Source organism: Alosa pseudoharengus, unplaced genomic scaffold (assembly GCF_046254945.1).
Source record: "Alosa pseudoharengus isolate Yale_2024_CS ecotype anadromous, Long Island Sound unplaced genomic scaffold, YU_APseudo_1.1 YU_APseudo_1.1_scf_13, whole genome shotgun sequence".
Classification (NCBI taxonomy): domain Eukaryota; kingdom Metazoa; phylum Chordata; class Actinopteri; order Clupeiformes; family Clupeidae; genus Alosa; species Alosa pseudoharengus.
The window spans coordinates 39974770-39988660 of NW_027468598.1; the positions used below are offsets into that span (position 1 = coordinate 39974770).

Here is a 13891-nt window from a genome sequence, read left to right on the forward strand (position 1 = left end):
ACACCACTAGTGCGTTTTAATTCTAACCACAACTGCAGCTACAGGCCAAAAGGCATGTTTCTTAATTACAGCGCCCCCTAGAGGTCAAAGGTCACCAGATTTCTTGAGCGTCCCCCTGATTGGGTCCTGAGTCCATGCACCAAGTTTGGCTTTTATACATGCAAGGGTTGCTGAGATATGAGCTCACATCCTGTTTGACGGCTTCGCCGCAAACTTCGATTGGCTGTTACGGGCGAACGGTTTGAGTTTCGAAGACGAAAAGGAATAACTTTTGTGAGGCTTGGTCTGAAGATCACGTGTGTCAGGTTTGGTGTCGATCGGACAACATTTGTGACCTTTGAAGACTTTTTAGTGTTTTTGATGAAATCCAATATGGCGGAAAATCCATCATGGCGGAAATTGACGTCATAGGGTGCGTTGAACTCGGCTTGGTCCAAGGATTCCAACGATATCTCATTTTTGACAATCGGCAATACGGGTCAAAAGTTACGTGCGTGAACGCATGTCCAACTTTGGCCTGTTGGTGGCGCTAGAGTGCTCTAGGTGCCATCATGAAACTTGGTGACATTAATCATGGGACTGTCCCTAATCAATGTGCCAAATTTCACAACTTTTCACCAGACGGTTCTATGGGCTGCCATTGACTTCAATGGCGGAATAATAATAATAAATATAGCTGCAAGCAGCAATGTGGGGGCCAAGCAGAGCGCTATAGCAGGAATGGCGTTGCCATGGCATGAGCAAGCACTCACAGCAAGAAGCCAAATTACACCAATGTCCTTGTGCATTCTCACAATCAGCTACCATGTCCCTCTACCAAGTTTGGACTTCATACACCAAAGTGTTGCTGAGATGTGAGCTCACTTTCTTTATTACAGCACCCCTAGAGGCCAAATGAAACCACTTTCCTTCCATGTCTTCATAATCAGCTAATATGTCCCTGTACCAAGTTTGGACTTCATACACCAAAGTGTTGCTGAGATGTGAGCTCACTTTCTTTATTACAGCACCCCTAGAGGCCAAATGAAACCACTTTCCTTGCATGTCTTCACAATCAGCTACCATGTCCCTCTACCAAGTTTGGACTTCATACACCAAAGTGTTGCTGAGATGTGAGCTCACTTTCTTTATTACAGCACCCCTAGAGGCCAAATGAGACCACTTTCCTTCATGTCCTCACAATCAGCTAATATGTCCCTGTACCAAGTTTGGACTTCATACACCGAAGTGTTGCTGAGATACAAGCTCACTTCCTGTATTACAGCGCCCCCTATGGAGGCCAAATGATGCCAATTTCTTCCCGTGTCCTCACAATCAGATACAAAGTCCCTGTACCAAGTTTGGACTTCATACATGAAAGCGTCTCCGAGATGTTAGCCCACTTCCTGTTTTGCGGCTTTATCGCCATATTTGATTGGCTGTCATGGGCCAATAAAGTGGAATTTGAAAAATCTGACAAGTATGGTTTGTGCGGCTCGGTCTGAAGATCATCTCCGCCAAGTTCCGTGAAAATCAGATGAAATTTGTAACCGCTGAAACTTTTCGTAGAGTTTGGACTAAATCCAATATGGCGGAGGTCCAATATGATGGAAAGTGACGGGATAGGGGTCGATGAACTCGGGATGGTCCAAGGATTCAGACGCTACCTCAATTGTGAAAATCAGACAAAAGAGTCAAGAATCACGCGCATGAACGCATGTCCAACATTGAACTGCAGGTGGCGCTAGAGCGTTCAATGTATATGCATAAGAATTGCTGTGAGTGATTGGGACAGTGTCCTGACTAATAGTATCGAGTTTTGTTATATTAACTCAAAGCGTCTTCGATATGTTAGTCCACTTCCTGTTTGGCGGCTTCGTCACCATATTTGATTGGCTGTCACGGGCAAACAAACTTGAAATTGAAAAATCTGGCAAGTATCGTTTGTGTGGCTCGGTCAGAAAATCATCTCCGCCAAGGTCCTTGAAAATCGGATGAAATTTGTAACCGCTGAATATTTTCATAGAGTTTGTATTAAATCCAATATGGCGGAGGTCCAATATGGCGGAAAGTGATGGGATAGGGGTCGATGAACTCGGGATGGTCCAAGGATTCAGATGCTACCTCAATTGTGAAAATCAGACAAAAGAGTCAAGGATCACACGCATGATTGCATGTCCAACATTGAACTGGTGGTGGCGCTATAGCGTTCAATGTATATACATAAAAATTGCTGTGAGTGATTGAGAAAGTGTCCTGACTAATGTTATCGAGTTTTGCTGTGTTAACTCAAAGTGTCACCTAGATGTTTGTCCACTTCCTGTTTGGCGGCTTCATCACCATATTTGATTGGCTGTCACGGGCAAACAAAAATGAAATTGAAAAATCTGACAAGTATCGTTTGTGCGGCTCGGGGAGAAGAATATCTCCGCCAAGTTCCATGAAAATCGGATGAAATTTCTGACCACTGAAACTTTTCGTAGAGTTTGGACTAAATCCAATATGGCGGAGGTCCAATATGGCAGAAAGTGACGTAATAGGGGTCATTGAACTTAAGTCGGTCCAGGGATTCCAACGGTGCCTGATATGTGAAAATCGGACGCACCATTCAATGGTCACATGCGTGAATGCAATCCAGGTTCGACCCATTGGTGGCGCTAGAGTGTTGGGCATAGAGTTCTGGAAATTGTTGAGAGTGATCATGGGACAGTGCTGAATCAGTGTGCCAAATTTCATAACTTTAGACCCAGCGGTTCAATTTTCGGCCAGATTTTGACCTGTTGGTGGCGCTAGATGGCTGGGTTTAGAGGTCCGTAAATGAGTGTGAATGGTCAGTGGAGTGTCCCGAAACTTTCTGCCAAAAAATCTGCACTTTTTAGCCAGGCGTTCTATGGGCTGCCATAGACTCCAATGGCAGAAGTGTAATAATAGGAAAAGCTAGTAACTCAATGGGTGCCTTCGCAGCTTCGCTGCTTGGCCCCCAATAATAATAATAAATATAGCTGCAAGCAGCAATGAGGGGGCCAAGCAGTTGAGCAGGAGTTGTCATGGCAACCCAATGTTGCTACATTATACACACACCCAATTAACCCCCCCTGTCCCACACACACACATATACACAGATAAACTTCTTCCCCCACACACCCCAATAACCCCCCACACATATGCATACCTCAAACATCACCAAATTTATTGTGCGTAGTCAGGTTGTAGTCACAAGTCCACATACCAAGTTTGGTGTCGATACAAGAAAGTGTTGATAATTGTAGCACCCCTAGTGGTCAAAGCTCCTTAAATATATTGTGCGTCTTCAGGATGTGTTCCCGAGTCCATGTACCAAGTTTGGTGTCGATACGATAAAGTTTTTCTAATTATAGCGCCCCTAGTGGTCAAAGGTCACTAAATGTATTGTCCTTATTCAGGATGTGGTCCCGAGTCCAGGTACCAAGTTTGGTGTCGATACGAGAAAGTGTTGCAAATTATAGCACCCCTAGTGGTCAAACGTTGCTAAAATTATTGTCTGTCCTCAGGATGAGGTCCCAAGTCCATATACTAAGTTTGGTTTCAATATGTGAAAGCATTGCTGAAATATGAGCCCACTTCTTGTGATTATAGCGCCACCTATAGGTCAAAAGTCATCAAATTTATTGAGCCTCCTCCTAATTGGGTCCTGAGACCCTGTACTGAGTTTGGTGTTGATACGCAAAAGCCTTGCTGAGATCACTTCACTTCCTGTTTGGCGGCTTCGCCGCCAAACTTGATTGGTCAAGACGGGCGATGGGTTTTGAATATGGGTCCAAAAAGCAATGCGTTTGTGAGTCATGGTCTGAAGATCATCTGAACCAAGTTTCATGAAAATCGGATGAACTTTGTGACCTTTGATGCCTTTTAAGTGATTTTGATTAAATCCAATATGGCGGCCAGATCAATTATGTTGACATCACAAAATCACATCTGTCAGCCTTAGGACCTCCCAGAGACATCACTAGTATATTAACATTAACATTAACAGACACCAATAGTAAGTTTTAATTCCAAACACATCACCCGTTACAGGCCAAAATGTAATTTTGCTTATTATAGCGCCACCTATAGGTCAAAAGTCATCAAATTTATTGAGCCTTCTCCTTATTGGGTCCTGACCCCATGTACTGAGTTTGGTTTTGATACGTTAAAGCTTTACTGAGATATTACTTCGCTTCCTGTTTGGCGGCTTCGCCGCCAAACTTGATTGGTCGTCTCAGGCAACCGGTTTTGAATATGTCTCCAAAAAGCAATGCGTTTATGAGTCATGGTCTGACGATCATCTGCGTCAAGTTTCGTGAAAATCGGAGAAACTTTCTGACCTTTGATGCCTTTTAAGTGTTTTTGATGACATCCAATATGGCGGTCGAATAAATTATGTTGACGTCACATGTTGGCATGTTTCGGCCTAAGGACCTCTCAAGGTATTAACAGATATCACTAATATGCTTTAATTCTAAACACATGACCCGTTACAGGCTAAAACATAATTTTGCTAATTATAGCGCCACCTATAGGTCAAAAGTCATCAAATTTATTGAGCCTCCTCCTAATTGGGTACTGAGACCCTGTACTGAGTTTGGTGTTGATACGCGAAAGCCTTGCTGAGATATCACTTCACTTCCTGTTTGGCGGCTTCGCCGCCAAACTTGATTGGTCGTCACAGGCAACCGGTTTTGAATATGTCTCCAAAAAGCAATGCGTTTATGAGTCATGGTCTGACGATCATCTGCGTCAAGTTTCGTGAAAATCGGACAAACTTTGCGAACTTTGATGCCTTTTAAGTGTTTTTGATGAAATACAATATGGCGGAAGATCCAACATGGCGGAAATTGACGTCATGGGGTGCGTTGAGTTCGGCCTCATCCAAGACTTCCAAAGATATTGCGATATTCAAAATCGGGCATACGGTTCAAAAGTTAATTGCATGGATGCAATGTCAACTTTGACCCATTGGTGGCGCTAGACTCTCTGTGGTTCAGGCATAAAACTTGCTCAAATTAATTTTTATACTGTCCCGAATCAATGTGCCAAATTTCACAACTTTTTACTGTACGGTTCTATGGGCTGCCATAGACTTCAATGACAGCGGAAAGATGTGTAATAATAATAATAATAAATATAGCTGCAAGCAGCAATGAGGGGGCCAAGCAGTATAGGCCGGAGTAGCCACGGTGACAAGATAGAACTCAGCAGACACCCGGGATCAACAGGGCTGAGTATTGCCACCGCCTCCGCCAGCCAGCCCCTCCCCCCACCTAATCACCCCAGCCCGTCCCACCCCGTTCTGCCCTGCCCTGCCCTTGCACGCACGCATTAGAATTAACTGGATGGAACATGTTGTCATCAGTTTCACATCAAAAAATAAAAGATTGATATAACACATCAGCAACTACACATCAAAATGCAATATTGCTAATTGCAGCACCCCCTACAGGTCAAAGGTCACCAAATTTTTTGAGCGTCCTCCTAATGGGGTCATGAATATATGTAATAAGTTATTAATATAAGTGGTTATAATACATGGCAGGGTTGCTGAGATATGAGCTCACTTCCTGTTTGGCGGCTTCGCCACCAATTTCGATTGGCTGTTATGGGCGAATGCTTTTGTCAATTGTTCCAGAGAGCAATATATTGATAGGTTATGGTCTGAAGATGGTCTGTGCCAATGTTGGTGAAGATCAGATGAAATTTGCGACCCGCGAAAACTTTTTGATGTTTTTGATTAAATCCAACATGACGGCCGAATCAATTATGATGACATCACAAGTTGTGCTGGGTCAGCCTAAGGACCTCCAACAGTATTACCTGAAACCACTAGTGCATTTTAATTCTAAGGACAACAGCAGCTACAGGCCAAAAGGCATGTTTCTTAATTATAGCGCCCCCTAGAGGTCAAAGGTCACCAGATTCCTTGAGCGTCCCCCTGATTGGGTCCTGAGTCCATGCACCAAGTTTGGCTTTGATACATGCAAGGGTTGCTGAGATATGAGCTCATTTCCTGTTTGGCGGCTTCGCCGCAAGTTTCGATTGGCTGTTACAGCCGCATGCTACTGTCAATTGTTCCAAAAAGCAAGGCACTGATAAGGCATGGTCTGAAGATGGTCTTTGCCAATTTTGGTGAGGATCCGCTGAAATTTGTGACCTGTGAAAACTTGTACGTGTTTTTGATTAAATCCAATATGGCGGCCGAATCAATTATGATGACATCACAAGTTGGCTTGGGTCAACCTAAGGACCTCCAACAGTATTGCCAGACACCACTAGTGCATTTTAATTCTAACTACAACAGCAGCTACAGGCCAAAAGGCATGTTTCTTAATTACAGCGCCCCCTAGAGGTCAAAGGTCACCAGATTTCTTGAGTGTCCCCCTAATTGGGTACTGAGTCCATGTACTAAGTTTGGTTATGATAGATTTATGGGTTGCTGAGATATGAGCTCACTTCCTGTTTGGCGGCTTTGCCGCAAATTTTGATTGGCTGGTACGCGCGAACGGTTTTAGTTCCGAAGACAAAAAGCAATGCGTTAATGAGGCATGGCCTGAAGATCATGTGTGTCTAGTTTGGTGACGATCGGACAAAATTTGTGACCTGTGAAAGATTAGTTTCACTTTCACTAAAATCCAATATGGCGGAAAATCCATCATGGCGGAAAATGACGTCATAGGGTGCGTTGAACTCGGCTTGGTCCAAGGATTCCAACGATACCTCATTTTTGACAATCGGGCATACGGGTCAAAAGTTACGTGCGTGAACGCATGTCTAACTTTGGCCTGTTGGTGGCGCTAGAGTGCTCAAGCTGCTGACATGAAACTTGGTGAACTTAAACATGGGACTGTCCCCAATCGGTGTGCCAAATTTCACAACTTTTTACCAGACGGTTCTATGGGCTGCCATAGACTCCCATTCGGGAAGAAAGATGTTAAATAATAATAAGAAATCATAGAAACACAATGGGTGCCTTCGCAGCTTCGCTGCTTGGCCCCCAATAATAAGAAAAGGTAGAATCACTAAGGGTTGCCGCGCAGCTTCGCTGCTTGGCCCCCAATAAGAACAAATAGAAACACAATGGGTGCCTTCGCAGCTTCGCTGCTTGGCCCCCAACAAGTAGAAACACAATGGGTGCCTTCGCAGCTTCGCTGCTTGGCCCCCAATAAGAAAACATAGAAACACAATGGGTGCCTTCGCAGCTTCGCTGCTTGGCCCCCAATAAAGATATTAAAGATAAAGATAACAATGAGTAGTTATTCACCATCATTTGCAAATGATTAGAGGGCGAGGGGAGAGGAGCAAATATGGAGCACAGCTGAAGACGCACTTTCACCAGATGTTAGCAACTCCTCTGCAATGAGTAGTTATTCACCATCATTTGCAAATGGGTAATGATGGCGGTTAAAAGTGATTAGGGGCGAGACGAGTAGGGGTGTCACGATCTCGATTAGGGGCGAAACACATGGAGCTGAAGACGCACTCAAACAAGGTGTAAGCAACTCCTCTGCAGGATAAACGAGGTGTAAGCAACTCCTCTGCAGGATAAACCTTTTTTATTCAGTCATTCGAGCATTATAGGAGTAAGTGTTGCTTTTTCCAGCCTGTTTTCAAAGCTAACACATTGTCAGTCAATAGTGAAAGTAATTAACTGTGTAGAACTGTTTTGTCGTTGACTGACACCACGGTGAAGTTAGTTTCACTTTGCCAATGAGTTCAAATGATAGACGAGTGCAGATGCGTGTAGGTTTTAGTAAAGCTTAAAGGTTTAGTGGAATAACTGTTCCATACGGTCTCCTTCAAATGTGCCGCTGACTATCAAAATACCGATGCGCTGTTTGAATTTGTGCTGCTGACTATCAAAATACTGATGCGCTGTTTGAAGTTGTGCTGCTTGCTGTAAAAGGGAATGACAGATGTCCTTCTCATTGGTTTAAATAAGAGATAAGATAAGAAGCTTTATTGTCATTGCACACAAGATTGTTTGGCAGCAATCCCTGAGCTATGAAAAATAAATAAATATAAAAATCTGTATAAAATCTGTAACAACAACAACAACAGGTTACAGTGCAGATTAAAGTGCAGATAAGATTGCAGTATGTTCATGGCTCAGCAGTCCCTTCACTGCCATGGGAAAGCAGCTGTGTTTGAGTCTGCTGAAGAGAGAGTGACCTGGGTGAGTGGGATCACTCTGTATGTTTGTGGCCCGTTGGAGGAGACGGCTGAGTAGACCTCATCCAGGCTTGGGAGTGGGGAGCCAACGATCCACTGAGCCGTCTTGGTGACTTTGCTCAGTCGTCTCCTCTCTGCTGCAGTGCAACTGGCGTACCACACTGTGCACCCAAAAGTGAGGACACTCTCTATCGTGCGGTGGTAGAAGTTCCTCAGCATTCTCAGGAAGAAGAGACGCTGCTGGGCTTTTGTGATGATGTGGGACGTGTTCACAGTCCAGCTCAGGTCCTTTGAGATGTGCAGGCCAAGGAACTTAAAATCCGTGACACTCTCCACCTCCTCCCCATTGATGCTCAGGCCTGAGTGCTGTGCGGTCCTTGACTTCCGGCAATCAATGATGATTTCTTTAGTCTTCTCGGTGTTGAGGTTGAGGTGGTTATCACTGCACCAGGCGGCCAGCGTCTGGACTTCCTCTCTGTATGGTGCCTCATCATTTTTGCTGATCAGCCCTACAACGGTCGTGTCGTCTGCAAATTTGATAAGAGTGTTGGACCCGTGGGTGGCGACACAGTCGTGGGTGTACAATGTGAACAGGAGTGGACTCAGGACGCAGCCCTGAGGAACGCCAGTGTTGAGGACGATGGGGGAGGATGTGAGGTTGCCCATCCTGACGTGCTGGGGGGGTCTGTTTGTCAGAAAGTCCTTGGGGTTCCCAGTTGCAACATCTGCAGTTTGTTGATCAGTTGGCTGGGACTGATGGAGTTGAATGCCAAGCTGAAGTGAACAAACAGCATCCTGATGTGTGTGTAAGGGCTGAGGGTGTGTGTGTGTGTGTGTGTGTGTGTGTGTGTGTTAGGGCTTTCCAGGTGGCTGAGGGTGTGTGTGTGTGTGTGTGTGTGCGTGTGTGTGTGATAGGGCTGAGGGCGTGTGTGTGTGTGTGTGTGTGTGTGTGTGTTAGGGCTCAGGGCGTGTGTGTGTCCAGGTTGCTGAGGGCGTGTGTGTGTGTGTGTGTGTGTGTGTGTGTGTGTGTGTGTGTGTGCGCGTGCGTGCGTGTGTGCGTGTGTGTGTGTGTGTGTGTGTGCGTGTGTGTATGTGTGTTAAATGATGTTGCGGCCATTCTCATTGGTTTAAATGATGTTACGCCCCATGACTGATTAAGGCAGTGTTTTTCAACCACTGTGCCGGGGCACACTAGTGTGCCGTGAGAGATCATCAGGTGTGGCGCAGAAAATTACCCAAATGTCACTCACTGGTCCAGAAAAGCAACTGTTTAATCAAAGAATTTATAACCACATGCTCTCATTGATTGTATGATTGCACTATTTGTGGTATGCAGGCATTGTACAACGGGGGCCCCATATCCAGTATTCACAGAATCATCACATATCCAGTTCATAACAACAATTAAATTAGATATAGTCACCTACAAATGAAACAGAGGGCGCTTGTTTTATTGAGCAGGTCTTGCATAGAAGCCATAAGGCCATATCTGTGTATTATTTGAAATTTTAGACTATGGTATGTTTATTTTTTCTTCACACAGGATGTTAGTGTGCCGTGGGACATTTTAAGTGTCAAAAGTGTGCCGTGGCAAAAAAAAAGGTTGAAAACCACTGGATTAAGGAACACTTTGTTGTGCCATCCGCCCGACGTTTGATAACGAAAACAACTGGACATCCCACTAAATCTAAATAAGCTTTTTGCCAGTGACCATGCATTTTAGACTACGATAATGGGGCCCACAAACACACGCACGTGCACACACACACACACACACACACAAACAAGTCAAGTCAAGTCAATTTTATTTATATAGCGCATTTCATACACAGAGGTCATTCAATGTGCTTTACATAAACAAAACCAAACAATAATAACAAATAAAAGCAAAGAAGGGCAATATAGTCAAAGAATAGTTCAAAAGGTAAAGATCATAATAAAAAAAAACATAAAACACAAGGTAAAATCATTTAAAAATAAAGAATAATTAGTAAGCAAAAACAAAGGCAAAAGTAGTAAAAAAGTAATAAAAGACAAGGTAGAATAATTATCAAGGCAGATTCAGAATTTGTAACTCGGCGCAGTTAGCAGAAAGCATCTGAGAACAGTTTGGTCTTAAGTCTAGATTTAAAACTGGCTACAGTTGAGGCCTTTTTGATGTCATCCGAAAGTTGGTTCCAGAGCTGAGCCGCATAGCAGCTAAAAGCTGCTTCACCATGTTTAGTTCTAATAGTAGTTTTTACTAACAAGTTTTTCACCTGGGACCTGAGAGGTCTGGAGGGTGTGTACTGTGCTGTAGCATGTCTGACAGGTATTTAGGTCCTGCTCCATTAAGTGATTTATAAACAAGCAGTAGTGCTTTAAAGTCAATTCTGTGACTTACTGGAAGCCAGTGCAAGGACTTAAGAATTGGAGTAATGTGGTCAGTTCTTTTAGTTTTTGTTAGAATCGTAGCTGCTGCATTTTGTATCACCTGAAGCTGTTTGATAGTCTTTTTAGGAAGGCCTGTGAAAAGTCCATTGCAGTAATCAACCCTGCTGGAGATAAATGCATGAATTAGTTTTTCTAAGTCATGTTTTGACATCAGCCCTCTGAGTTTGGCAATATTTTTGAGGTGGTAAAAAGCTGATTTAGTTATCGCTTTCATGTGGCTGTTGAAATTTAGATCACTGTCAATTAATACACCAAGATTTTTAACAGTATCCTTTGCCTTCAACCCTTTTGTGTCAAGGACAGTGGCAACCCTAAGTCTTTCCTCCTTTTTACCAAATATAACTACTTCAGTTTTTTCTTTGTTCAGCTGAAGAAAATTTTGAGAAAACCAGGTGTAAATTTGTTCTATACACTGACATAGATTCAAGAGGACCATAGTCGTTTGGTGACAGAGCTAAGTAAATTTGTGTGTCATCTGCATAGCTATGATATGAAATCAAATTATTTTGGATGATTTGTCCAAGTGGGAGCATATAGAGGTTGAATAATAGTGGCCCCAAGATCGACCCCTGGGGAACACCATAGGTCAAGAACATTGGTGTTGAGGTACAGTTTCCGATGGCAGCACACACACACACACACACACACACACACACACACACAAACACACACGAACCCCACCCAACACACACACGTTCTCTCATAGGCTGCCATGGATATGTGCTGTACGCCTCAATGCTTTCTGGGTAGTGTAGTCTTGACAGTCTCAATGCTTTCTGGGTAGTGTAGTGACTGAGGTCTTGACAGTCTCAATGCTTTCTGGGTAGTGTAGTGAGAGGTCTTGACAGTCTCAATGCTTTCTGGGTAGTGTAGTGACAGGTCTTGACAGTAAGCTTAGACTACAGATGAACACGTATGCCGTTGAAAGAGGCTACGGAACCATCCGGGACCAACACAAACACAAACACAAACACACACACACGCGCATACAAACACACACGCACACATACGCACGGACACATGCACGCAAGCACACACAGACTCACACTCACACTGAGGCTTGTTTGTGTAGTATATAGTATATATAATGAGGTAATGTTTGTATAGTGTATAGTATATATAATGAGGTAATGTTTGTATAGTGTATAGTATATATAATGAGGTAATGTTTGTGTAGTGTATAGTATATATAATGAGGTAATGTTTGTATAGTATATAGTATATATAATGAGGTAATGTTTGTATAGTGTATAGTATATATAATGAGGTAATGTTTGTATAGTGTATAGTATATATAATGAGGTAATGTTTGTGTAGTGTATAGTATATATAATGAGGTAATGTTTGTGTAGTGTATAGTATATATAATGAGGTAATGTTTGTGTAGTATATAGTATATATAATGAGGTAATGTTTGTATAGTATATAGTATATATATTCTTTGGATTCCGTGAGGGAAATTTGGTCTCTGCATTTATCCCAATCCGTGAATTAGTGAAACACACACATGCACACACACATTCTCACACACACACTAATCCCGGCGCAGTGAGCTGCCTGCAACAACAGCGGCGCTCGGGGAGCAGTGAGGGGTTAGGTGCCTTGCTCAAGGGCACTTCAGCCGTGCCTACTGGTCGGGGTTCGAACCGGCAACCCTCCGGTTACAAGTCCTGTGCAAGTTCACCGAGCACAGGCGCCGACAAAGGCAAAAATGTGCCATTCCACCATATCTGTTATCACCGGCCATCACATAAAACGGCATCATGCCAAAAGGGGCAGAAATCGCCTTAACCTACAGCAACTTAAACGGTCCTCACCTACAGAAACCTCCTTCTCCATGGGCTTGTGGAACTGTCAATCCGCAGTCAACAAAACAGACTTCATAGCTGGCTATGCCAACCACCTCTCATTGGAACTCCTTGCTCTCACTGAGACTTGGATCAAACCAGAGAACACAGCCACCCCGGCTGCACTCTCCACTAACCTTACATTATCCCACACCCCTCGCCTATCTGGACGAGGAGGTGGGACGGGCCTGCTGATCTCCAACAAATGGAAATTCACCCCGCTACTGCCTTCAAACAAATGTCTCATTCGAATTCCATGCCATCACAGTGAACGCCCCAGCAAAACTCTACGTGCTGGTCATCTACCGCCCTCCAGGCCAACTAGGCGACTTTTTGGATGAACTTGACACTCTGCTGTCCTCCATCCCTGAGCATGACTGTCCGCTTCTTCTTCTCGGCGATATCAACATCCACTTAGATGCCCCAGGCTCAGCGGACTTTTTGGCCCTGATCCACTCCTTTGACCTCAAACTGGTTCAAAGCCCACCGACACACAAAGCTGGCAAAGAGCTTGACTTGATCTTCACTCGGAACTGCAGCGCAGACACCCTCACGGTGACGTCTCTCCATCTTTCTGACCACTTCTTCATCCAGTTCAACGTCAGCCTGACAGAACAGCCTCCGGCTCCTCAGCCGATGGTCACGTTCCGCCGCAACATCCGGAACCTGTCTCCAACGCACTTTTCCTCTGTGGTTGCCTCCGGTCTACCTCCACTCAACACCTTCTCCTCTCTGGAGGTTAATGAGGCCACAGACTCGCTCTGCTCCACACTGAGCTCGTGTCTAGACGAGCTGTGCCCTCTTACCACAAGGCCAGCTCGATCCAAACACTCTCATCCATGGCTAAATGATACCCTCCGATCGCAGCGCACCAGACTCAGAGCCGCGGAGAGGAAATGGCACAAATCCAAACTAACTGATGACCTCAAAAACTACCAGACACTCCTGGCCTCCTTCTCAGCCAGCATCACTGCTGCTAAGACGGCTTTCTACAATGACAAAATCAATAGTGCTACAGACACTCGAAAACTTTTTTCAACCTTCAAATCGCTACTCAACCCTCAGATGCCTCCTCCTCCATCCAGCCTTACTGCAGATACCCTCGCCTCCTTTTTTACAAACAAAGTGGCGGCAATCAGCAGTCAATTCTCTACATGCCCACTCAACGCATCCGACTCAGATACCGCACTCCTACAACCTCAGATCATCTTTTTCAGCATTCACGCCTCTCTCCGAGAATGAAGTATCTAGACTCCTGACATGCAGCCGTCCTACCACATGCTCGCTGGACCCTATACCTACGAGCCTACTTCAGTCCATCAGCCCGACCATCGCACCAGCTATCACACACGTGATCAATGCCTCGCTAACCTCCGGCACATTTCCAACAGCGTTCAAAATGGCCCGGGTAACACCGTTACTTAAGAAAGCTTCTCTCAACCCTGCTC

General features: G+C 44.5%; 1 pseudogene; it reads left to right on the forward strand.

Moving 5' to 3' along the window:
- Positions 1 to 12307: 12307 nt before the first annotated feature.
- LOC143121436 (uncharacterized) overlaps positions 12308 to 13891 on the forward strand; it is a 2990-nt pseudogene continuing 1406 nt past the window's right edge.